The sequence below is a fragment of the Orcinus orca genome, chromosome 11, assembly GCF_937001465.1.
Source record: "Orcinus orca chromosome 11, mOrcOrc1.1, whole genome shotgun sequence".
Classification (NCBI taxonomy): Eukaryota; Metazoa; Chordata; class Mammalia; order Artiodactyla; family Delphinidae; genus Orcinus; species Orcinus orca.
In genome coordinates, this window is record NC_064569.1 from 98,256,838 (window position 1) to 98,280,538 (window position 23,701).

Here is a 23,701-nt window from a genome sequence, read left to right on the forward strand (position 1 = left end):
CGGAAGCCACGTCCGGGGCGGGGCCAGGTGAGTCGCGGGCTGAGCCGAGCCCAGGTGAGGCACCGGCGGAGCTGTAGTCAGGTAAGGACCATTGTCCGCGGGAAGGAACCCGCCTGGACCCAGGTGGGGACGCAGCGCGGGTTCTGGGGCTGGGCCCATTGCTCAGGCGGGCAAGCCGAGGCGGGGAGGGGGGCGGGGCCACGTGACGCGGCGCGGAGACGGGCGGGAACCCCGGAGCCCGCGCTCGCCGCCGCGTGTTCTCGGCCCCTCCCACACCCCAGCCCCTACCTTACCCCACCCCCGTTTTGCACGAGCGCGCGCTCCTCTCCCACTCCTCCAGTCCTGTTCCCCCGCACCCTCCCTGTACCCCCGTCCCCTCCTTTCCTGCTCCCTCGCTTCTCCCGCGGCTGGGCCGTCTCAGCCCAAACTTTCACCGTTCCCCCATTTTCCTCCCCAAATTCAGGGTCTCCGATCCTGCCGGGTCCACATCATTTCCCTCAGCTCCAACTTGAGAGGCAGGAAGCATCGCTCCGCTTCACAGATGAGAAAACTGAGGCTGCGCAGTTGTTACGCTGATTCAGACTCAGAGGCTCCGGCTGGGGGTGCGGGCCCGCTCATCACAGGGGATGGACCCCCAAGACTTAATATGCCCCAAACTTAAATCAGCCTCCAAAATCGCCAGTTAGGGGAGAGGCCCTGGACGCTTTCACTTTTCCCAAACCTTGGCCCGGCGCCACTGTCAACAGCACTGGCTTTGGGGGTTCCCCAGGGCCTGGCAGGTGTGTGAAGAGTGGAGGCTAAGGCTCCCGGAGAAGGAAGCAGGGTGGGAGGGGAGGAGCTCCTCAGTCCTTGTCGGCGGGGTGGGGACCTGGCCTTGGCTGTCTGGAGGCCGCAGACTTTGAGGTTTTGTGACGGAGGCTGTGTGGATTCCAGAGCACGCCGTGCTTATTGACGGTGAAATGCAGTGTTGACATTTGTCCTGGTGAGAGCTCAAAATCTAAGACTCAACAGTAAATATCCTTTGGTCTCTCTCTGTTGGTGGTTTTAGGGTCTTGTTTGCGAGTTTCTCCTTTAATGCAGTGATGTTAAACCATTTCTCAAACCAACAGCACGGCAGGGGCCGAGGGGTGAAGACGGACACAGTGCACTGGCCTGAGCCGGGCTAGTCCTTGTGGACAGCCACCTCCCCAGTCCCCTGTCCACGGAGGACTCAAAGTCTAGCCTCTGTGTGACAGAGGGAAGCCAGGGGCTTGTGGGAAGTCAGGGAGGGCTTCCTGGAGGAAGTGACCGTTGAGTTGGAAGATGGGTGAGAGATAGGCAGGGAAGGGTGTGGCACACTGAGGTTACACAGAGGCTGGGGAACTGTAGTTGGCTGGGGATAAGTCACATGTGAGGTGGGGGTAGAAATACATGCGGAGAACCTGACAGGTGGTCAGGTAAAGCCGGTAGGAATTTACTTGGTTGATGTCATTGAGTTGCTGAAGTGCAACCTCAGTGAGATGTTTTGTTTGTTTGTTGTATTCATTTGTTTAATATTTAGATTGCGCATATAAGTGAAAAAGTGTTTGTCTTTCTCTGACTTACTTCACAAAGCATAATACCTTCCAGGTCCATCTGTATTTTTGCAAATGGCAATATCTGATGCTTTTCTTTTTATGGCTGAGTAATATTCCATTGTGTATATATGCTACGTCTTTATCCACTCATCTGTTGATGGGCGCTGCAGCGAGGTGTTTTAAGGTCTGGAAACTTGACTAAACATCCCATGGATCTTGGCATCTCCCTAACAAGCCAGTCCCAGCTGAGTCGGTTGTGGGCACGCCATGGATGGTGGCTTCCAGCAAGAGCTCAGCCACCTCGGAAGTGCCTGGCATGCATACCCATTCCCTGATTTTATCCTCTTTTACTGATGGGGAAACCAAGGCACAGAGGCAGCAGGAGCGGGAGAATGAACCACAGAGGGAGTCAGAGACCTAGTTTTGGAGCAGGTCACTTTCCCTCTTGGGGACTCAGCCTCCTGACCTGTAAAGTGGCCGCCCTTGGCCATCCTTCCCCAAAAGCATCACGGGCACCTTTGCTAACGGCTCTCAGGCCCTAACTGTCCACTTGACTGGATCATTCCTCACTCACACCAGCCTCATGAGGCAGGGGCTGTTACTGTCCCCTTTTACAGATGAGGAAACTGAGGCAGGGATGTTTAGATGACTTTCTGAGCTCACATGGCCAGTGAACGGAACGGAGAGCCAGGCCCGCTGTGCTGTGGCTGCAGCATTCGCGCCCTCCCCACCGGGCCAGCCGCCTCCCAGGGCCCTGAGGTCTGTCTCCTGGGTGGAGACATTCCAAGCCTGCCAGTGACTGCCCTTCAAATCTAAGTGAGAATAGCTTTGGGATATGAAAATGATGCTTTCAGTTTCTTTTCAGATAAATTACTTAACTTTTCCCTCAATCCTTTGATTAAAATTGATGCTCACGGAAGATGCGCCACATGTATCCAGAGGCTTCCCGGGCCGCCCAGGGTACATCTGAGGGTCCCCTTCTGGGCCCGGCACTGAGGGAGGGGGATGACCTCAGAGATGTCCATGTGGGGCTCTGCTGCAGGGTACTGTCCCAGCCATCTGCCTGGAGGCTCCCAGAGCTGCTGGCAGCTGGATCTGGCCACTGTCCCGGTTTCTGGGTCCCTGAAAGGCAGGAGACCAGGCTGAGTTGGGTCCTCGTTTTCTCACCTCTCAAATGGGCATCAAGCAGCAGGGTGTCCTGAAGCTCAGAGGGAATAACATGGGTGCCCAGTACCAGCAGAGAGTGCACTGGTTAACAGCTGGTGCTGGAGCCTGACACCCCGACCCCCATCCCGGCCATGTGACCGTGAGAGGAGCTGGCCACTCCGAGCCTTGGCTTCCCCATCTGTAAAATATGGACAGTGTTATCACCTCCTCCTAGGGTTCCCGGGAGAAACAAACAAATGGGTTAATGTGTGCAAAGTGCCTAAAACAGGGCAGGGCACCTTTATAGGTGTTTACACTTAGCAGTACTCGTTGTCCCGCCTCCCCCCGACCCTGCGCCCAACCAGGGAAGACGTGTGGGGACCGAGCTTGTGTGGAACCTCTTCCTGCCCCGGCGTGGGGTGGGGGAGGGGGGCAAACGGTTCTTTCTTCAGTGACCTTGGACAGAGGAGGGCATGAGAAGTTTGTTTCAGTCGGAGCCTGTGACTGTTCTATCGATTTGGCAGGTCAGGAGTCCAGAAGCTTCTGGGGAGCTGCCCCTTCCCTCCCCCCACCTGGTCATAAAATTAAAACAAGCAAAGGAAACCGGTGGCCAGGAGGCTGTCTGGGCTGGGGCATTTGTCATCCACAGAAAAATGGCCTGTTGGCATGTGGACCAGCAGGGCATGTGTGGGACTTCTGGAAAGCACCTCCTCTCTGGGCCACGATCTCCATCAAGTTCTAGGGACCTCTGAGGCCCCTGCAGCTGTGAGGGTCTCTGCTCCCACCCGTGTCCCTAAAGCTCCCAGGTCTGTGCTGTTATAACACCTTGCATATTAGGTAGGAGGGCTGATGGATTTATTTAAATTTTTCCCGTGATGGAGAATTTAAGATGCTCAAAAGGAAGCAGACATCCTAGCATCAGCCGCTACTACGCCGCAGCAGCGCCACCTGCTCTCCCCTCCCCACTCCCCCACCCGCTCACCCCCCGCCCCCCTCGCTTACCCCCTGCTCCCGTGTTATTTTAATACTCATGCTCCATAGATACTGCAAGGTGCCTCCACATTTATAACATGACCGCAATATTATTATCACACTTAAAACAATGAACGATAATTCCTTAATATCCAATACCCAGTTAGTATTCAGAATCCCCATTGCCTCAAATATAAACATTTCTTTTATTTTCTGTCAGGATCCAAATAAGGTTAATCTGTCTTCTGACCACTGCCTGGCCTCTTTAGGAGGGGTCTGTACGTGGCTTCCACAGCCCTGGTGACCGTCACCATGCATTTGCCTCCAGGGTGCCCGACCTTTCAGCGTGATGTCACACCTGCCCTTTATTGGATCCTCATTGTGGCACTGGTGGGGCAGGGCTTGTGCCCATTTCACAGATGGGGGAGTGGGGTCTGAGAAGAGTGGACCAGCCTCACGGAAGAGGCACCTTGAGGAGGGGGGTACATGGGCTGGAGCCCATTCCTCTGACTCTTCATCTGTGCTGTGTGCTCACAGCGCTGGCGCAGGCGCTGGGGGCCAGCGCCGCAGAGGTACAGAGGGGTCTGTGGATCGGGTGCACAGGGGATCAGAACCAGATCCCTGGCTCTGCAAAGTACAAGTGGCCTGACCCTCCCCGGGGACTTGGGGTGTTTTTCTCTCTGGCTTCATCGGGGGCAAGTCTTTATTTGACCCGGCTAAACTGTAACCAGATTTTTCTATATAGAAGCATCTGAAGGTGGAGTGTTGGTTTATGGGGGCCCCGTGGATACCACTTCGCTTTCCAAGGAGGCCAGTGAGGAGGTACATTTGGATTCAGACTGAATTATTGAATTGGACTAGAGCCAATGGTAGTAATAGAAACCACAGGGATCGTTTACTCCCTGCAGGAGCTGTGTGTTCCAGCTAGAGGGGACCGCATGTGCAAAGGCCCTGAGGCAGGGACAGCTTGGCATGTTTGAGGAGCAGCCCTGAGGCTTTTGTGGCTGGAGCAGAGACAATGTGGGTGGCGTGGAGTGGTATGAGACGAGTTCCTGAGGGCGGCCGGGCCAGGCCACAAGAGTCTTTCAGGTGGTTGTAGGGGTTTGAATTTTATTCCAAGAACTACAGGACGCTGTTGGCACTCAGAGGGTGTCATGGGAGGTGTGGAGTAAGTAGTTGGGATATTCGAGTTGAGAGCTGGGGGAGAGGTCTGGGCCTGAGATCTGGGTTTGGGGGTGGAGAGCCTGGGATTTGATATCCCTTAGGGAGGAGAGGAGAGGACCCAGGGGCCCCCCACCCGACAGGTCTGAGTATGGATGATGGAGATTATGGCAGAGGCCCCAGCTGTGTCCTCTTCCGGGACAGAGCAGCCTGGGATGGCAGACAGTGGAGCGAGCAAGGTGGGCAGTGGGAGTGACCTGGGGCAGGGGGAGGTGTTGGTGAGCTGGGCCAGGAAGGCTTTGAATGCTAGGCTCTGCTGTGTACACTTTGCCTGCTCCCTTGTTCAACAGACACCCCAAGTTCCTTTCATGTCCTGGGTTGGATGAGTGCTGGGGCTCAAGCGTGAGTCAGAAATGGTCCCGGCTGTGAGGGGACACACGGTGATGGGTCAAGAAGGACACATGGACACCTGGTGAAGGCTGATGAGGGCTGCCAGAGTTTGGAGGAAGCCCCTCTCCCAGCCTGTGGCAGGTGTGGGGTCTGGGAGCATCCTAACGCTTTTGACTGTAACAGACAGAAAACCCAGCTCTGAACCAGCCCAGAAGTCCAAGCGGCCATATTGGCCCATGTAGCTGAAACGGTCTGGGGGTGCTATGGAAATCAGGTATGGCTTGATCAAGGCTGAGCAATTTCCTGCCCTTTTTCGTGGGCTGCTGGATCTTCAGGGTGGCAGCAGATTGGCTCCAGCCATTCCAGGCCTCATCTTTATACACAGCTGTGTGGAGAGAAACTGCTCCAGTGGCCCTCTCAGGACAGCAAGGGATCTTCTTTCCCAGAAGCACCTGGAAAGCTTTTCCTGATACCTCACGGGCCTGAATGAACCTATATCTGTGGCCAGGAAAGTTGCTGTGTGCTGACTGGCTCAACTTGGCTTCCTCAACAAACCTTTGAGAGGGGAGATGGGCTTCCTCTTAGGTAATCAGGCAGGCTGGGAGGTGGGGTGGGTCAGCTCCTTGCAGCTGGAGGGCTCTGCAGGTGAGGGGTGCACACCTGAGCAAGCACCTGGGTTCCGTGGGCAGGGCCACAGGGATGCTGGGGAGGGGAACGGCCCCAAGTGTCGAGGCTGGTGTCTACAAGAACCACAGGTCTCTCTGCAGACCCCCCCTTGTCTTTTCAGAGTGCCCACTGTCCCTGGGACTTGTGGGCAGGCCTCTGACAAAGTCCTGTAGCAGGTCACAGCTCGTTTGGACCTTGCTGCTGCCACCTTTGGGTGTCACGCCCAGGTTCCAGTGGCTTCTGGCCCCGCTACCTGCACAAATGATCTACATCTGCCTTCTCACCAGTGTCGGGGACCCGGTGGTGTTTGTGATAAAGAGTGGGTAGTGGGGTCTGTATAAATAAATTTGTGACATAGCTGAGACAAAAGGGTGAAAATGACTCTTCATGGGGTGCAACCTGGAGACTCTGGAATCCCAACTCAGGCGGCCCCCTTCTCAGCCCCTGCCCCTCATGGCTTGACTTTGCCCCCCGCTACCCAGGTGGGACCCTGTGCCAGCCCCCTTCTCTCTGGGTCTCCGTGACCTCCCTGTAAATACAGGGTTAGGCCTGGATGGCCCTGAGCCCGCCTCTCTTCCCCGCAGAGCCCTGTATCAGACGCCCCATCCTGAGCCTAAAGCCGAGAGCCAGGTCCTACAGATACGGCCGAGGGCTCTTGCTCTGTGCGCCCCGCACATCGTCCGCGCCACTCAAATTAAATTTGGTGCTAATTTGCCCGAGGTAAGTAGGTGATAATTTGTAGCTACAGCATTAAGATAATGGCTGTGAGGGTCTGTTTGTGTAATGTGCAAATATATTTTCATAGCAACAAACCATTTTGCTATGAATTATACATAGAACTGTCGGGTGATTTGAAGCCTCTTTTGCGTGCCGGCCGTGTTGCGCCTGCCCCGTTCCGTGGCTTTAGCCGGCGCGGCCTCGCGATGCTGGTGGCTCCTCGGTGCCCACGGCCCCCATCCGTGGGCCACGGGGCCTGGCTCAGAGGGAAAGGGCTTAGCAGCAAGAGGTTCAGGAAGGCGTTGAGGCGTGTGTGGACTCAGGTGGAGAGCAAGGCAGGTCGGCGGTGATGGAGCTGCTGCTCTGAAGCCCACTGCCGAGGAAGAAGGGTCCATTTGTAATGTCTGGTTGATTCTCATTTGATTTCGGCATTTACGGAGGCCCGTATATGCCGGGCCTGGTGCTCCGGGATCCCGTTTGATCGAGTCCAAGCCCCACCTTGTGGGGGTGGTGAGGGAGCCCCCCAGTCATGTTAACTAAAGGATCACAGAACCATGTATCCACTCGTACCTGGTGGAGAGGTGCAAATGACGGGTACCAGAGGTGCGAATGATGGGTACCAGAGGGGTGAATGATGGGTACCAGAGCTGTGAATGATGGGTACCAGAGGGGTGAATGATGGGTACCAGAGGTGCGAATGATGGGTACCAGAGCTGCAAATGATGGGTACCAGAGGGTTGAATGATGGGTACCAGAGGTGTGAATGATGGGTACCAGAGCTGTGAATGATGGGTACCAGAGGGGTGAATGATGGGTACCAGAGCTGTGAATGATGGGTACCAGAGGGGTGAATGATGGGTACCAGAGCTGCAAATGATGGATACCAGAGGGTTGAATGATGGGTACCAGAGGTGTGAATGATGGGTACCAGAGGGGTGAATGATGGGTACCAGAGGGGTGAATGATGGGTACCAGAGGTGCGAATGATAGGTACCAGAGGTGCAAATGATGGGTACCAGAGATGCGAATGATGGGTACCAGAGGGGTGAATGATGGGTACCAGAGCTGCAAATGATGGATACCAGAGGGTTGAATGATGGGTACCAGAGGTGTGAATGATGGGTACCAGAGGTGCAAATGATGGGTACCACAGGTGCGAATGATGGGTACCAGAGGTGCGAATGATGGGTACCAGAGGTGTGAATGATGGGTACCAGAGGGGTAAATGATGGGTACCAGAGGGGTGAATGATGGGTACCAGAGGGGTGAATGATGGGTACCAGAGCTGCGAATGATGGGTACCAGAGCTGCGAATGATGGATACCAGAGGTGCAAATGATGGGTACCAGAGCTGCAAATGATGGGTACCAGAGGGGTGAATGATGGGTACCAGAGGGTTGAATGATGGGTACCAGAGGGGTGAATGATGGATACCAGAGCTGTGAATGATGGGTACCAGAGGTGCGAATGATGGGTACCAGAGGTGCGAATGATGGGTACCAGAGGTGCGAATGATGGGTACCAGAGGTGTGAATGATGGGTACCAGAGGGGTAAATGATGGGTACCAGAGGGGTGAATGATGGGTACCAGAGGGGTGAATGATGGGTACCAGAGCTGCGAATGATGGGTACCAGAGCTGCAAATGATGGGTACCAGAGGGGTGAATGATGGGTACCAGAGATGCGAATGATGGGTACCAGAGGGTTGAATGATGGGTACCAGAGGGGTGAATGATGGATACCAGAGCTGTGAATGATGGGTACCAGAGGGTTGAATGATGGGTACCAGAGGGGTGAATGATGGATACCAGAGCTGTGAATGATGGGTACCAGAGGTGCGAATGATGGGTACCAGAGGTGCGAATGATGGGTACCAGAGAGGTCGGGACTGAGTGCAGGGCAGGGCTGATGTCCATTGGTGCCGTCATAGCTCTGTTCTAAGCCAGATCTCCCCCAAAGAGTTTTCAGAAGTGAAGTTCATTTTCTTGTGCCACAACCAAAAAGAAAAACAGTGTGAGCTTGATTGTTTCATTCTCTTGAAGTAGAGAACACCGAGGAAGGTTTCATTGTGTTTCCATACCACTGATCTTTCAAAGAAAAAAAATCAGTACTCGTTTTGTTACAAGTGACAGGTCATCTATAACCCAAACTGGCTTAAGCAGAAAAGAGGGTTTATTGGATCTTTGCACTCAAGTACAGCTGGATCCAGGTGCACAGTGTTTTAGGGACATTTTCTCCATCCCTTGCATTGTCTTCTGCCATGGGCTTCATTTTCCTCCAGTTCCATGTGGTGACCTTGGGTAACTCCAGGCTCACATCCTCTCAAGTTTGGGTCCAGTAGAAGAAATTTTAAAAGTATCTCTTCTGGGCTTCCCTGGTGGCGCAGTGGTTAAGAACCCACCTGCCAATGCAGGGGACATGCGGTCGAGCCCTGGTCCAGGAAGATCCCACATGCTGCGGAGCAACTAAGCCCGTGCACCACAACTACTGAGCCTGCGCTCTAGATCCCGCGAGCCACAACTACTGAAGCCCACACGCCTAGAGCCCGTGCTCCGCAACAAGAGAAGCCACCGCAATGAGGAGCCCGCACACCGCAACGAAGAGTAGCCCCCGCTCGCCGCAACTAGACAAAGCCTGCGCGCAGCAATGAAGATCCAACGCAGCCAAAAATAAATTAATTAATTAAAAAGATAGTGTTGATTTAAATATTTTAGGGAATTTCCTGGCGGTCCAGTGGTTAGGACTGTGCACTCTCGCTGCCGAGGGCCTGGGTTCAACCCCTGGTCAGGGAACTAAAATCCTGCAAGCCATGCGGCACAGCCAAAAAATAAAATAAAAAATATTTTAAAGAGTGGTGGTCACCTTCTGAAGCTCCAGTCTGGGGCTGGGGCTGTGAGCTGAGAGGCACATTAGATGTTGGAAAGCAGGGTGGGCAGAGGGCAAGTTCCGCCCCAGGATCAGAGGCGGTGGGAGGTATAATCTTAGAGGCGAGTGGCGAAGAAGAGGGAACAGAGGGACATGCCGGCCTTGGTCCTGCTGGGTGACTGACAAGACACCACCTTCACAGCCAGAGCTTCCCTCACAGCCCTGCAGACCCCAGCTGGGATTTCCTGCAGGACACAGACAAAACGAGTCTTCAAATCCCATTTCACTCATGCAAAAAACAGTTAGCAACCTTAAAATAAAAACCTAAACAAACTCCCACATTAGTCCCAGTGAGATCGCTGATGCCTTTATTACGCAATTTTTTTTTTTTTTTGCGTGACGCGGGCCTCTCACTGTTGTGGCCTCTCCCGTTGTGGAGCACAGGCTCCGGACGCGCAGGCTCAGCGGCCATGGCTCACGGGCCCAGCCGCTCCGCGGCATGTGGGATCTTCCCGGACGGGGGCACGAACCTGTGTCCCCTGCATCGGCAGGCGGACTCTCCACCACTGCGCCACCAGGGAAGCCCCTTTATTATGCGTTTTAATCGTCCTTCACTCTCTGGAGCCGATGATGGATGGTGGTGGGCGTGTCACGGGTCTCAGCTCAGGGAATCATTCCTTTATGCATAAACAGGGCTTCTCCTGTCTCGGAGACAGTGAACAATGTCGTGTTGTAAACAGCGAGGGGAGAAGAAGGGGTCGTGAGTTAAACCGATGCCTTGTAGAATCTGCATTTTATTGATAGTTTTCATTTCCTCCCATGTATCGTCATCTTGAAGCCCGTTTCGATACACTGGCCTGTGTTGCCAGCGAGCGGCAAGGGCATCTACTCATCCTGACTGATGTTAATGCAGATGCCCGGCGACTGTTCAGTGAGCGGAAGGGCTGGGGGTCCTGGGGCTCCTCACGGCTGCGGAGGAGGCCTCAACCCAGGGGCTGCGGGAGCGCGAAGGCCTCCCCACCTGGAACGTGGGGTCCCAGGGGCAGAGGGGGCCGTGGAGGCCGGGCTGGGGGTGCTGCCCTTGAAGCCAGCTGGTGGCTCACTTGGCTTCTCTGGGCCTCGATTTCCTCACCCGCAAATGAAACAGCACACCTGGAAGCACCCACCCTCCTGCCGGACACGTGGTAACGGGTCACATTTATTGAGCATCTGCTGTGTGCCATCTCTGCATGGCTTAATTCAAGCTGTGGATTTAGTCCTTCCTGCTCCCCGCGAAGTCAGTTCTCTTATCCCCACGTTGTAGACGAGCAGAGAGGCTGGCCCAGGGCTGCCCGGCTGGTGCGCAGGGCAGGGGGTTCTGTCCCGACGGGCAGAGCGCCCAGCCTTGACTCTTCCTCTCTCCCTCCCTCCTTTTTCATTTTTTTTAATGGAAATTTTCCAATGCATCGGAGGTAGAGAGAACAGCATAAGGAACCCAATGTACCCACCGTGGCACTTGTTCCAAGCTGCATAAAAGTTTGTCGAATCTGAATAATGCTGTGATATTAGTTTGGCAGGACATTTAGAAATCTGTTGATGTGGAAGGAAAGTGCTGTGAGTTGCCCTTTCAGTTTGGGGGGAGGTAAAATGCCTTCAAGAGTAGCTGACCTTCATAGCTCAGCCTCGTGCAAGTGGGTAGACCTTGCAAACAGTACGTGTTCGGTAAGTGTTTATCGAATGAAATCAGTGTTTTTTGTAAACAGGATGCTCATAGGGGAAAGGAACCAGGCCCGACGTAGGCGCTGGCCTTGCATCCTATACGTCCCTGCCTCAGTGCCTTTGCACATGCTGTGCTCTGCCCAGGGACCCTCCCTACTTTCGTTTGCAGATAGCAGGAGGGGCTCACAGCCTGGCCAGAGCCCCTCCTACCCCATTGCTGGCTGAACTGAGTCCAGACTCCTCGGGGGTGCGGTGGGGGGGAAATTCATCATTCTGACCCTTACCTGCCTGTTTTGCCCTTGTTTCCAAACCCCATCCATTGTCTGGGCAGGAGCACGTCCCCTTGCCTGGCCAGCACAGGGCCCCCTAATCAGCAGTAGGTCTGAGGTGCCTCTCCCTCCGCCACTGGACAACTGAGAAACTGGGGGTGGGAGGGAAGTGGGGCCCGAGTGTATGGGGAGGGCACTGACCTCTGCTGGACACCTACTATGTCTTGGTGTTACCCAGAGGGATCTCATTCTTGGACACTGGGTTCCCCGGGTTTTTTGAGAACCTGACGTGCGACTTCTTGTTGGGAATTTCCTGCTGCTCACCCTTGGCCCAGGGGTGGCCATGCTGCCCCTCACTGGCAGGGGCATCATGTCCCCATGCCCGTCCCCCCATCTCTTTGAAGCTGTCCACGCCTCCCTGGGTTCTCCGTGTCCCTGGGGCGCTGGGCTGCTCTGTTCCCAACGTCTCTCACTGCCATGGGGTGTGGGCGTTCAGCTGCCCGCCTCTTCTCAGGTGCCCGCCTGAGGGCAGGGGCACTCGACGCGGCCAGCAGGACACTGAGAGGACGGAGGGTGGGGGGTTTTGGTCAGTGAACCTCACTCTTCCCTGCGACCCACCGCACTGGGCAGCGGCTCCCCAGGCCCACCGGCCTCCTGGCCCCTCGTCCACCGCCAGGCCACCATCACTTCCCTGAGGGGTCCTCGGTGGAGCCCCAGCCCGTGTCCACAGCCCCACCAGGGGCCCCCTCCCGCCTCCTCCTGTGTTCCCTCCCCAGTGAGCGGCCCGGCCACCCACACTCTCCGCGCGGGCCTTCCGGCTCCCCACCCCCCATCGCTGGCCTGCAGGTCTCTGTCTGCCTCCCCCCACTTCCTTCCACCGGGCAGTCTCCACTCGGGACACCCTGCCGTTGGCCGTCCTCCAGCTGGCACCGGGGCGGGCCTTCCAGTGACCCCCGATCGTGTCCCTACCCTCCTTGCGGGCTCCCCAGGGTCACTCGCCCTCGGCGTCACAGTAGGTCTCGTCCCCTTCTTCCCACCACTGTCTCTCGTTGGGCCCCGAGGCGGGGAGTGGTGTGCCGTGTCGGTGGTGTACCCCATCCGAGGCCCTGGCTCCTGCTGCTTCTCGCGCTGCATCTCCAGCCTGGTGTGTGGAGGCCCCTCTGGCACAGCGGACAGTGGGCTGGGGGGCCGGGTCATGGGACACTGCAGTAAAGGACGTGTCTGGCCTTTGTCCCGGTTCCCGGGAGGTAGCCTCTCGATCCTCAGAATTTCCCGAGTGATGGGAGTATCTCAGTGATTCGTGATGGTTTATGTTAGGGGGTGACTCGTGCAGGACCCCTAGATAGTCATGCTCACGAGACGACTCCGGGTGGGGATTCTGTGCGGGAGAGACCCCCCCATGTGACTAGAGGGTTTGGGCTTTGTGGCCTCGGGAGCACTGGAGACCAAGCTCAGTAAACCAACTCGATGATTTAATCAGCAGTACCCGTGGATAGAATGGACGGATGGATGGACGGACGGACGGACGGACGGACGGATGGACGGACGGACGGACGGACGGATGGACGGACGGATGGATGGACGGATGGATGGATGGATGGATGGATGGTTGGATGGATGGACGGACAGACGGATGGATGGATGGACGGATGGATGGATGGATGGATGGACGTGTGGATGGATGGATGGATGGATGGATGAATGGATGGACGTGTGGATGGATGGATGGATGGACATGTGGATAGATGGATGGATGGATGGACGGACGGATGGACGGACGGACGGATGGATGGATGGATGGACGTGTGGACGTGTGGATGGATGGATGGATGGACGGATGGACGGATGGATGGATGGATGGACGTGTGGGTGGATGGATGGATGGATGGATGGATGGATGGACGGATGGATGGATGGATGGACGTGTGGGTGGATGGATGGATGGACGGATGGATGGATGGATGGACGGACGGATGGACGGATGGATGGATGGATGGATGGACGTGTGGATGCATGGGTGGATGCATGGGTTGCTGCATACTGATTGGACCGTGGTTCGGCCAGTCATGCCTATGTAATGAAACCCCAACAGTTGCGCTGGACACGGCAGCTCAGTGGAGCTGTTTGGTGGTGATGGTGTGTGGTCGATGTCCCGACTGCATGGGGAGAGGGCACACAGGTTCCATGGCCAGGACCCCCGACCCCCCACCCGACTCCCTGTGCATCTCCCTTCTTGCCGGGTCCTGATTTGTATTCTTTATAAGAAAACTAATTGTAAGTATAACGCTTTCCCGAGTTCTGTGAGCCAATGAATTATCGGTTGTGAGGGGGGTAGTGAGAAGCTCCGAGTCTGTAGGCAGCTGGTCAGAAGCAGGGTGGCCTGGGGACCCCCGACACATAGCTGGTGTCTGAAGTGAGGGCCGGCCTGGTGCGGACAGCAGCCCCCACCTGTGAAGTCCCTGCAGATGTGGATGTGGCTGATAGAGCCCTGGCTGGTTCTCAGAGAGGGGCTCGCAGAGCTGGGCAGACACTCCCCGCATGCCGTCCCTGTCCTCTCCCCTGGACCGTGGGGCCAGGCAGGGGCCGCCATACCTGGTCTTTTCGCTCCAGAGCTGGGCTTCCGTTCACCAAACCACTTAGCACGTCCCTGAGACTCTCCACTTGGTCTGATTCCAGTGCTAAAAATGCTCCTCAGTATTTTGTTTTTGACATTTTGACGTGGATGCTGACTTCCCTTTCAGCCCCAGGGTCATTCAATTCCATGTTCCTTCAGTAGCTGCACAAACAAGTCATATCTTCAGAAGCAAAGTCGTCCTTTTCCCTTCCCTCTCGCAGATGAGCACAGGCTCAGGTGAGCCGGGGAACCCTGGCCTCCAAGTTGGTAGAAACACTGTTTGGAAAACACTTTGTACTTCCCAGGCGTAGCCGTCGAAGGTTTTTGTGCCCGAAAATGCCCATCTGGCAAGGGAAGCAGATAAATGTGTGGGTTCCAGGGCGGCACTTTCAACGGGAGCTTCCTAAACAAACAGAAACCATGACCAGAATTCTCAAGGAACCTGTGAAAAGGCCGCCGTCTTTGGAAACCGAAACGACTGGCAAATTCTGAACGTTCCAGTGGCTTGCAGGCTCCCGGGAGAAGCCGACGTGTCATAAATAACAAACAGCTGTCCTGGCCGGGCAGCAGGCGGGACTCCGAGGGCACGTGATGTGTGTGTGTCTGCACGTGTGAGTGTGTGCGCGTGTGTGTGACCTTGACTCGCCCTTCAGAGCCGGCCGGTGATGAGGATGCTCTGCTGTCACTCTCCTCATTTTAAGTAAATGTCTGAGAACAGTTGTAAATACTTGTTCCCTGTGAGTTAAAGTGAGTTCGGAATCGCGGACGTTTCTGGAGGGGCACCCTTCTATTTTCTGCAGCTTCTGACACTCTTCCTATAACCAGTCCACCCGTCAATCAGTAAATGATTGCTGGACGCCGTCCGAGCCACAGGCACGGGCAGCAAGCGGGTCCTCTGGGGATGCCCGTGGTGGTGAAGGTGACCTTGGCTAAGGTACCCAGAGCGTCAGGTAGTCGGTGCCCGTCCGGCAGGTGCTGCCACCACCTCAGCGCAGCCTCCCGTGCCTCTTGGCTCAGGTGGGCTGGTCCAGAGGCTGCTGTTTTTGGGGATCGCCCCCAGCTGTGGCAAGAGACAGCAGCCTTGGGTGTCGGTGCCGGGACCTCCTGCAGGGGAGGACCGCCTCGGAAGCCGAGTCATCGTGCTCTGCTGCTGCCGGACGCGCCCCCCCTTCGCGAGCTCAACCACAGGCGGCTGCTGGGCTAAGTCTGCCCTGTGCCCCCTCCACGCTCCCCCTTGCACACACCCTCTCCGTAGGCCGCCCTCCCCAACCCAGTCCCGTGTGTGTCCCCCTCCCTGTGCAGGTGCCTCTCCGTCACTCTCAGCGCAGGGCGGATGGGCCAGGTCAAAGGCTAACAGACAGACTGACAGGTCGTCAGGTGGATGTCACGTCAGTGCCAGGTCACCAATCCCACCCGCAGGACTGACGTCTTCCCCCCGCCTCGGGTGGCTTTAGGTCCACAGACTTGAACTCTGGACTCAGGGCCCTTTTATTTTTTGATTAATTTATTTATTTGGTCTCACCATGCGGCTTGCGGGATCTCAGTTCCCCAACCAGGGATTGAATCCCTGGCCACAGCAGCGAAAGCCTGGCACCTTAACGACTAGGCCGCCAGGGAGCTCCCTCAGGGCCCTTTGAGGCCTCCCCCCTCCCTCCCTCCCAGCCTCCCTCTTAAAGCCACGCAGGCCGCCCTCTGCACTCGCCTCATTTCCTGCTGCTCAGAAGGCAGTGCCCCCCACTCACTTGCCGTGGCCTCAGCTGCCCTCACCCCTCCCCCACCCTGCCCCTCTCTGCTGGGGCTGCGCGCTCTGTGCGGCCACGCTGCTCCCGGGGCCTCCTCCCTGGCTGGGTCCCTCGGGTGTCCTGAGAGCTGCCAAAGTCCCGACTGCAGCCCAGAGTCAGCCGGGTGAGCAGGCGGCCTCAGGTCTGGTGACAAGCTTGGCCCCGGGAGGAGGGCAGCTCCTGGTCCAGGGCCACCGAGGCTGCTTGAGGCCAAGCGAAGTGCTCTCCTGCCCAGCAGCTCTTGCTGGGGGTCAAGTCCTCTCAGGCTACCTGCAGAGGCCAGGCGCTCGCGTGACTCGCGTCCCACGTTTGGGACATTCTTGCGCCCGTGGGGCTCGTGTGGGTGCTCCGGGCCTCGGACTTGGTCCCTGACAACGTGCCGATTGCATTTCACTCAAGCAGCCTAACCCCGGCCCGTGTCTGGGCATCCCTGGAAATGTTTGCGTCCCCTTGTGAGGGACAGAGAGGCGGAAAGGCTGGCCGGGGGCAGACTCGTCCGCTGCTGGGCCAGCTCGGGGGCCACAGCGCCAGGGGCTCTGCCAGGGCTGCTTCCAGACCTGCTCTCCTCTTGACCATGGAAGCCCCACTTGCCCACCCACAGCGTGGTGCCCAGCGGCCGTGGCCTGGGGCCCGCGGCTCAAAGTGAACAAAGGCACAGTTGGATCATAGGAGCATCTGGAAGCCTTTGGGCTGCTTGTTTCATGAGAATACCCCTGACCCAGGCATCCAACCTAGTTCGTTAAAGAATCTTCCAAGAGATGCTGAAGATAGAATGGCGACAGCAAGAGCCTTGCCGGTAGCGGATGCCCAGAGGGTCTTAGCCACTGCTGCTGCCGCGTGATGGGCTTGGCCGCGGAATTCGCGAGGCGAGCCGGAATCCCAGGCAGCCCGTTACCCTGGCCGGTGAGCTGCCCTCCCCGGAGGCGCTCCCCACCCCGTCCTCCTGAGCAGCTGACGCTGCTCTCAGCCCGCTGTGTGTTTACGGAGCGCACAGGACAGAGGATGCTCGACCCCGGAGAATTCGTCTCCTGCGGTCCTGAGATTGGGCACGTTCCATTGCCAGATTATTCCTTTTGCGACATCAAATAATCCATGACCTGTGGGTCAGCTCTCACCGAGGGTACCACTGCTGGGCCAGGGATGAGTTGAGGATTTGTTTTCTTGTAAAGACAGAAGTACCCCCGACAGACAGAAAGCAGGTGGGGTCACTGGCAGTGGCGGGGCAGGGAAGGAATGACTGCCTAATGGTTATGAGCTTTCTTTGGAGCAATGAGAAGATTTTGGAACCAGATGGAGGTCGTGATTGCACACTGTTGTGAATGTACTAAGTGTCACTGAATTGCTCGCTTTAAGATGGTGAATGTGGGCTTCCCTGGTGGCGCAGTGGTTGGGAGTCCGCCTGCTGATGCAGGGGACACGGGTTCGTGCCCCGGTCCGGGAAGATCCCACATGCCTTGGAGCGGCTGGGCCCGTGAGCCATGGCCGCTGGGCCTGCGCGTCCGGAGCCTTTGCTCTGCAACGGTAGAGGCCACAACAGTGAGAGGCCCGCGTACCGGGGAAAAAAAAAAAAAAAAGATGGTGAATGTTAAGAATTTCACCTCAATCCAAAAAAAAGTACCTCTGACAACAACTGATACGTTGTGCTCTTTCCAGGCACCTGCCTCAGAAACCTTCACCACCAGATGGAAGTGGTGAGCATGGCCGCCGTGAACAGTTGTGTAGGTTGTTCACTGCCCAAGGGCATTGACATGAAGGGCTACTATCAAGCGGGTCTCTTCTCACCTAGCGCTGGAAGGCGTCTGCCTGGAGGAAGGAGCTCCCATTTCTACTTGACTCAGAGGTGCTCTATGGGCTTCTCGGCCATGATAGGATGAGCCCTAATGCTTAGTCTTTTTCATGGCTTTTCAGGGAAAAAGTGACACCATGGACATCATCCCCCCTCGCCCCATCCAAGCGGGTGGCTTTCCTGTGGCCAGATGTACGCTCCTACTTCTGAGATGGGTAAAGAAACCAGTCCTTGTCCTTGAAGCTCAACCGTGATTTAGTTCATGACTTCCTACGCTGAGCGCGCACGCAGACATGTTGAGATCCCAAGAAGAACTCGGCACGTTGTGGGCAGAACCCGGGGGCAGGGGAGAGGTGCCTGCTTTTACCACAAGTGTCCAGTGTGGATAAGGGAGCCGGGCAACGACATCTTCCTATTTCTCCTTTCTTGAAAAAGTTGAGAAATGCAAGAGCGACCATCCTTTCAGGAATGAGGAGGCGTTCTCAACGGCTCAAGGACTCTCTGTGTGAAGTCAGAGATCTCCATCTGGGTTCCGTCCAGGGAAGGATGGGCTCAGTGAATTGTCCCTGAGGGCTTGGTCCAAAGGACCTGTGCCCGGGTGAGTCTGGGCATTGAAGTTGCTTCCACATTGCTGAACCCAAACCACGTACTGCGTGAGGTCAGCTTCGCATCATTTTCACATCAAAGCTGATGATGGCTGGGGGTACGTGGCTTTCTGGGGGCAGGACAGTGTGGGTCAGAGGGTGAACTCCGGAGCCAGGCTGCTCCCTTCGGATCCTGGCTCTGCCCCTTACTGGTTCTCCTCTGCCAGCCTCAACTGACTCCTCTGTAAAATGGGTATGTTAGTACCTGCCTCATGGGGTTGTTGTGAGGATTAAATAAATGGGTAAATACGTGTAAGGGCCTGCAGGTCACATAGTCAGTGCTTTGGGTGGAGGGTACTCTGAGGTTGTTTAGAAATCAAACCAGCTAAGGAGACGCTGACATCCTTTTGAGCAAATGAAAAGATCCCACTGTGTCATCCCGGCCGTGCAGGCGGCCGAATGCTGGCAGGCGGCGGGGGCTGCTGGGGTCTTCTCCTCGAGCAGTTCTGGGGGTGCTCGTCCACCTGAGCACCTAGATGGGCTGCGAAGAGGCCCTTCTCTGGGTGTGAGAGGCAGGAAGGCGGCCCCGCCTGCATCTGCAGAACCTGGTGTCCAACAGATGCCTGGCTGGCTTGGGGTCAGAGGGGGAACAGGCAGAAACGCAGAGAGAAAGCTGAAGGGGGCTCCTGTGTGGGCGGGAGTTTGCACGAGGGGCTTCCTGCAGCTCTAAAGCCAACACCTCTGTCCCCGCAGCCGGCTCATGCCAGGCACCCTCTGTCAGGGCTGGTGGCTAGGGGCCTGGGCAACCGGTCTGACTCCCCCCTCATGCACTAGGGGGAGCTGGTGCCCGTGGTTCGGCCTCCTGTGGGCTCTGGGCTGCAGCGGGTCTCAGATAAGACAGCTGTTTTGGTTATGCAAGGTGAGGAGGTTCTAGAGAACCTGCAGAACAGAGGAGAGCCTGGGCTGACGATGTGTCACACACTTGAGGTGTCCTGGAGAGGGTGCATCTCGTGTCGTGTTCGTATCACACACACACACGCACACACACACATACAGCATCGCACATGAAGGGGCACAAGGAAACCTTTAGAGGCAATGGTTGCGCCTGTTACCTGGTTGTGGCGATGGTATCACAGTGTACGCACATGTCCAAACTCATCGAATGGTGCACATGACATACATCCAGCTGCGTGCGTGTCAGTGACATGTCAGTGAAGCTGTAAACGGCGGAGCAGTCGGGGGGCGGCTGTTCACGACGCGCAGGCTGGGCCTGGCGTCGAACTTCTCACCCAGCTGAGCCTCCTGTTCTCCTCCCCACTTTTCAGCTGGGTAAACTGAGGCTCCTTACTAGTCATCGTCCCGGGTCGTGATGTCTACCAGGTGTCAGGCAGTGGACAAGTATATGTAAATAGTCTCACTGCTTGTGTAGGAGAACCCCTGCTTTCAAGGGGATGTGAGTGAATTCGGCCAGGACTTGCCTGCATGTGCTCCTTTGTGGGCCCCAGGGTTACCGTCCTGGGGAGAAATCAGAGGGTGTCTTGCTTGGTCCCCACAGTCATGAAGATGTGACTCGCAGAGAGATGTTCAAAAGTGAAGCCACTGCCGACCCCAGAAACCGGGCCCCGCGAGCCCCTCTGCGTGCCCCTCCGGGAGCCGTGGGCACAGGGCTTCCTGGCTCTGCGCTCTCCTACATCTGTACAAATTCACGGCCATTCAGACTGGAAGCAGATATTTATTTTTATGCAGATGAGATTCTCAAGAGTGTGTGATGCATCCGAGCTCTTATGAAAGCGGAACATCTGCAGACGTGCGCTGCTTCCATTATGTTCTGGGTTTAGGTTGTGTCAGCATTTATGTTTCCTTAATATGAGAAATGCCAGCACTGTTCTTCCAGGGCTCCTGCTGCCAGCCCCCTCCCCCCGGGCCCCCTCATCTAATCATTTTTTTTATTCTCTTGCTTCTGTTGTTTTTAGTCACAAGTTTGGGAAAAAAGTCACCTATTTCAGCTATCTGAGTGAGCTCCATGAACACCTCAAATACGACCAGCTGACCATCCCCCCGGAGGTTCTGCAGTGAGTGAGACCCTGTCCTGGGAGGCGTGGGCTACGCCCTCGAGCTTCCTTGGGCCTCCGTCCCATCCCGTGAACGCTGAAGGCTTAATTTTCAGACGTGTGCCCGGCCAGATCCGGTTCCGAAATCTGCGGCCTCAACAAAGATTCACAGTGAAAGATGCTAACTGCTGACTCAGAGCAACAAGGCTGAGGATGGCTGTGTACACGGATGAGATGCGTTCCTCACCCACCACTGCAAAACTGATTAACAAAAAAAAATCAGCCACGGCGGTAACTGCTGTTCGCTGCCTTGGCGTTTACCATTCTTGCTTCGGAGCAGAGAACGGGGGCGATTTCTCGGGTGTGTGGATGACACCGTGGACAGCATGAAAGGTTCCCAGGCCCATTGCAGGTGTTCTGGAGGACAGCCCACCTGGTGCTTCCGGCTAGAGGCCTAGTTAACGTGTCTACTGCTTTGTTTTATACAGCAGTGGTCCCCGACTTGGACAGGGCGTCAGGTGGGTGGAGGGAGCCCAGGAAGGTGTGTGGTCGGTCCCGGACCCACCGTTAGCTCTGGGTGGAGCTCAGTCTCTGAGCCCTGCCTGAGCACCCTCTGCCCTTTGCATCACCCTCTCTGGGGGCTCAATGGAGCCCCCAGAGAGGGTGCAGGGTCCTCGCCAAGCTGCACGCAGGTGAGGCCGGCAGCCCCGCAGGGGGAGTGGAGATGTCGCGCTCCCTCTGGGCGCCAAGTCACAGGCACTGGGGATATTAGAGCCGTGTAGGGAGTGTGTCTGCCCACAGGACACTCGCAGGGAGTGGGGCCACAAGTCGGTGACAGTAGGAGCCGAAAGAGGGGCTGAACCCAGCTAGGGAGGGGACCGGTGAAGAGGGGATATCAGGGAAGGCTTCCATGAGGAGGTGACTTCTGAAGTGAGTTTCAGAGGGACTGTTGGCTAGATCGAGAGTCCAGGGAAAGGTGTTTCCTGCAGAGGGAAGCTCTTGTGTAGACACGTGGGTGAAGTATTGGCCAGGGGTTGGTAAGAGAGCCTGGACACTTGACAGAGGTCGGATGACCCTTGCTGGCTTGTGTGTGTTCCCGTGTGTGCATGTGCAAGACAGCCATAAGGCACGTGGGCCCAGAAGGACGGGACACTCAGGTATCCTGCAGACCTTTGTGGGGCATCTGCCCCCAACAGCACCTGGAGCCGGCCCCTTGTGGCCCGAGGCTTCTCACCTGCAGGGTCACAGCTGTACTTCCTCTGTGTCCACAGATACGACTAGGAGCTTCGGAACCTGCACGCGGGCAGGCTGCCCCCTCCCACAAAGACGGCCCTGCCGCAGCCCCTCTGCCCACCCAGCGGTTTGGCGTCAGTCTGCGATAGTAAGTGAGCCTCCCCGTGGCCTGCCCTTGTTTCCTGGGAGGGTCGGGTGCTTCCGTGTGCCGGGGAGTTCTCTCCAGACCTTGGCCTCTGCATCCGAGCTTAACCCTGCAGGAAAACTGAAGTGTGAGCTTGGCACTGAGGCCGGAGTGCCCGCCGCTGTGTGTGTCTGTGTGCAGAGGACCCAGCCGTGGGCAGGGAGGGGACGACCCCCAGGCCACGCTGGGATACCTCCCACCACCTTCCACGTGAAGTGTGGCCACGTGCTTTGCTCTGGCCAAGGAGACAGGAGTGGCCGCGGGGCGGATCACCTCCTGGAGGGAGCTTCCGGGGCCAGTTCATAGTTCGCCTCTCGTGGGGACGGAAGCCGGGTGGAGATGGTGCCTCGCTGGCCTGCGTCCCTGAGTGACCACAGAGTGCCTCCCACTGACACCCACGCTGCGGGAGGGCACGAGTGAGGGGTGAACTTCTGTGGGGTTCAGCTGCCGGGATTTAGGTACTCTTGTTACCACGGTGTGTCCTACCCTTCCTGCCTGATCTTACCCTTATTAGGCCACATGACCTTGAACTCACTCCCCCTCTCAGCTTGTTTCCTTATTTCTAAAATCAGCAAGTTGGATGATGTGATCTTTAATCTTCTCTCCTTGGAAACGATTCTGGGCCAACTGTCCATGCCAACTTTGTCTCTTTTAAGACTCATCTCACCTCCTCCAGGAAGCCTTCCCTGATGCTCTAGACTGCATACAGGGCCCCCCTCTATCGCAACCCAGATCTGAGCAGGCTGCTGTGGGGAGTCCCGCCAGCTGCTTTCCCTGCTCAGCGACGAGCCCCTTGTCCTCCTCCTATTTTCTGCTTCTGGCACCAGGCCAGGTGCTGAGGCACCTGAAATGATGGAAGATGAAGGGGTTGTTTTAACCGTACAACCACCGTTGGGCACTTGGGTCTGAGCTACACGATGTACAGGACCTGGAGGGTGGAGGATCCCGGAGAGGCGTGTGCTCAATTTCATTTGTTAGTAGCTTCTTGTTAGAAACTTGCATGTGATCTGTTTCTACATAAAAATCTGATGATCTTTAAGACCCATGTTGGATTTTTTTTTTTTTTTTTTTGGTTGCACTGGGTCTTTGATGCTATGCGGGGGCTTTCTCTAGTTGCGGCGAGCGGGGGCTGTTCTTCGTTGCGGTGCACGGGCTTCTCTTGTTGTGGAGCACGGGCTCTAGGCACATGGGCTTCAGTAGTTGCAGCACATGGGCTCTAGAGCACAGGCTCAGTAGTTGTGGCGCATGGGCTTAGTTGCTCCGCAGCATGTGAGATCTTCCCGGACCAGGACTCGAACCCGTGTCCCCTGCATTGGCAGGCGGATTCTTAACCACTGTGCCACCAGGGAAGTCCCCGCGATTGCCTCTTTAAATTAATATTTTATTCTGTTTCATTGCAAATGACTATCATAAAATTGCAATAAACATATTAAATAAAGCACCAAATATGTAATTTGTTTGGACTATGAATGAATGAAAGTCATTAAAATTCATAAGCAAATCCTATTCACAAGCGTTAATTCGCTGAAGTTCAAAAGCACACAACAGAAAGCCATCACCTTAGAACAAGCTAATTAAGGCAAAATATTAAGGGGAAGTCAGAGATTCAAGAAGTCTTTGCCTGCCTGCCATCCCTGAAGTGGGACAATGGAAACGGACATGTGCATTTTGTGCAGCCCCATCTGGGCAGCTGCAGGAAAGTGGAAAGAAGGAGGGACCTCCTTAGGGCAGAGGAGCGGAGGCAGCTCACATCCCAGCTCTAGCTCTTTCCAGCTCTGGGAAGGCAGTCTTGTGGCTTAACTTCTCACCCTAGTCTCTTCCTGTGCAACCGTAGGTATAACCCCGCCCTCCGCACCCTCCAGGGCCACGGGATCTTAATAGGGTGTGCAGACAACGCGAGCCAGTTCCTGCTGCCCAGTGCTTTTCCTACTCTGTTCCTCCTTCTGATCCCCTCCTCCAGGAAGCCTTCCCTGATGGCTCCACGCAGACGGGAATCATCTGTTGAAAAGACTATTCTTTCCCCCATTG

The 23,701-nt window shown here is 56.2% G+C and overlaps 2 long non-coding RNA genes across 8 annotated transcripts; both read left to right on the plus strand.

Moving 5' to 3' along the window:
* LOC117196485 (uncharacterized) lies at positions 1–23,111 on the plus strand. Of its 6 annotated transcripts, none has more exons than XR_004476699.2 (6): positions 1–81; positions 464–2,779; positions 4,944–5,810; positions 6,476–6,611; positions 17,744–17,836; positions 20,179–23,111. It is a non-coding gene; the product is annotated as an uncharacterized LOC117196485 (long non-coding RNA). The 6 variants fall into 6 exon arrangements; XR_007470081.1 differs by lacking the exon at positions 1–81 and having other exon boundaries at positions 163–2,779; positions 4,944–5,499; positions 5,611–5,810; XR_007470079.1 differs by lacking the exon at positions 1–81 and having other exon boundaries at positions 164–2,779; positions 4,944–5,074; positions 5,186–5,810.
* LOC125960426 (uncharacterized) lies at positions 6,627–9,003 on the plus strand. Of its 2 annotated transcripts, XR_007470082.1 has the most exons (4): positions 6,627–7,365; positions 7,564–7,585; positions 8,048–8,135; positions 8,444–9,003. It is a non-coding gene; the product is annotated as an uncharacterized LOC125960426 (long non-coding RNA). The 2 variants fall into 2 exon arrangements; XR_007470083.1 differs by lacking the exon at positions 8,444–9,003 and having other exon boundaries at positions 8,048–8,166.
* Positions 23,112–23,701: the final 590 nt, after the last annotated feature.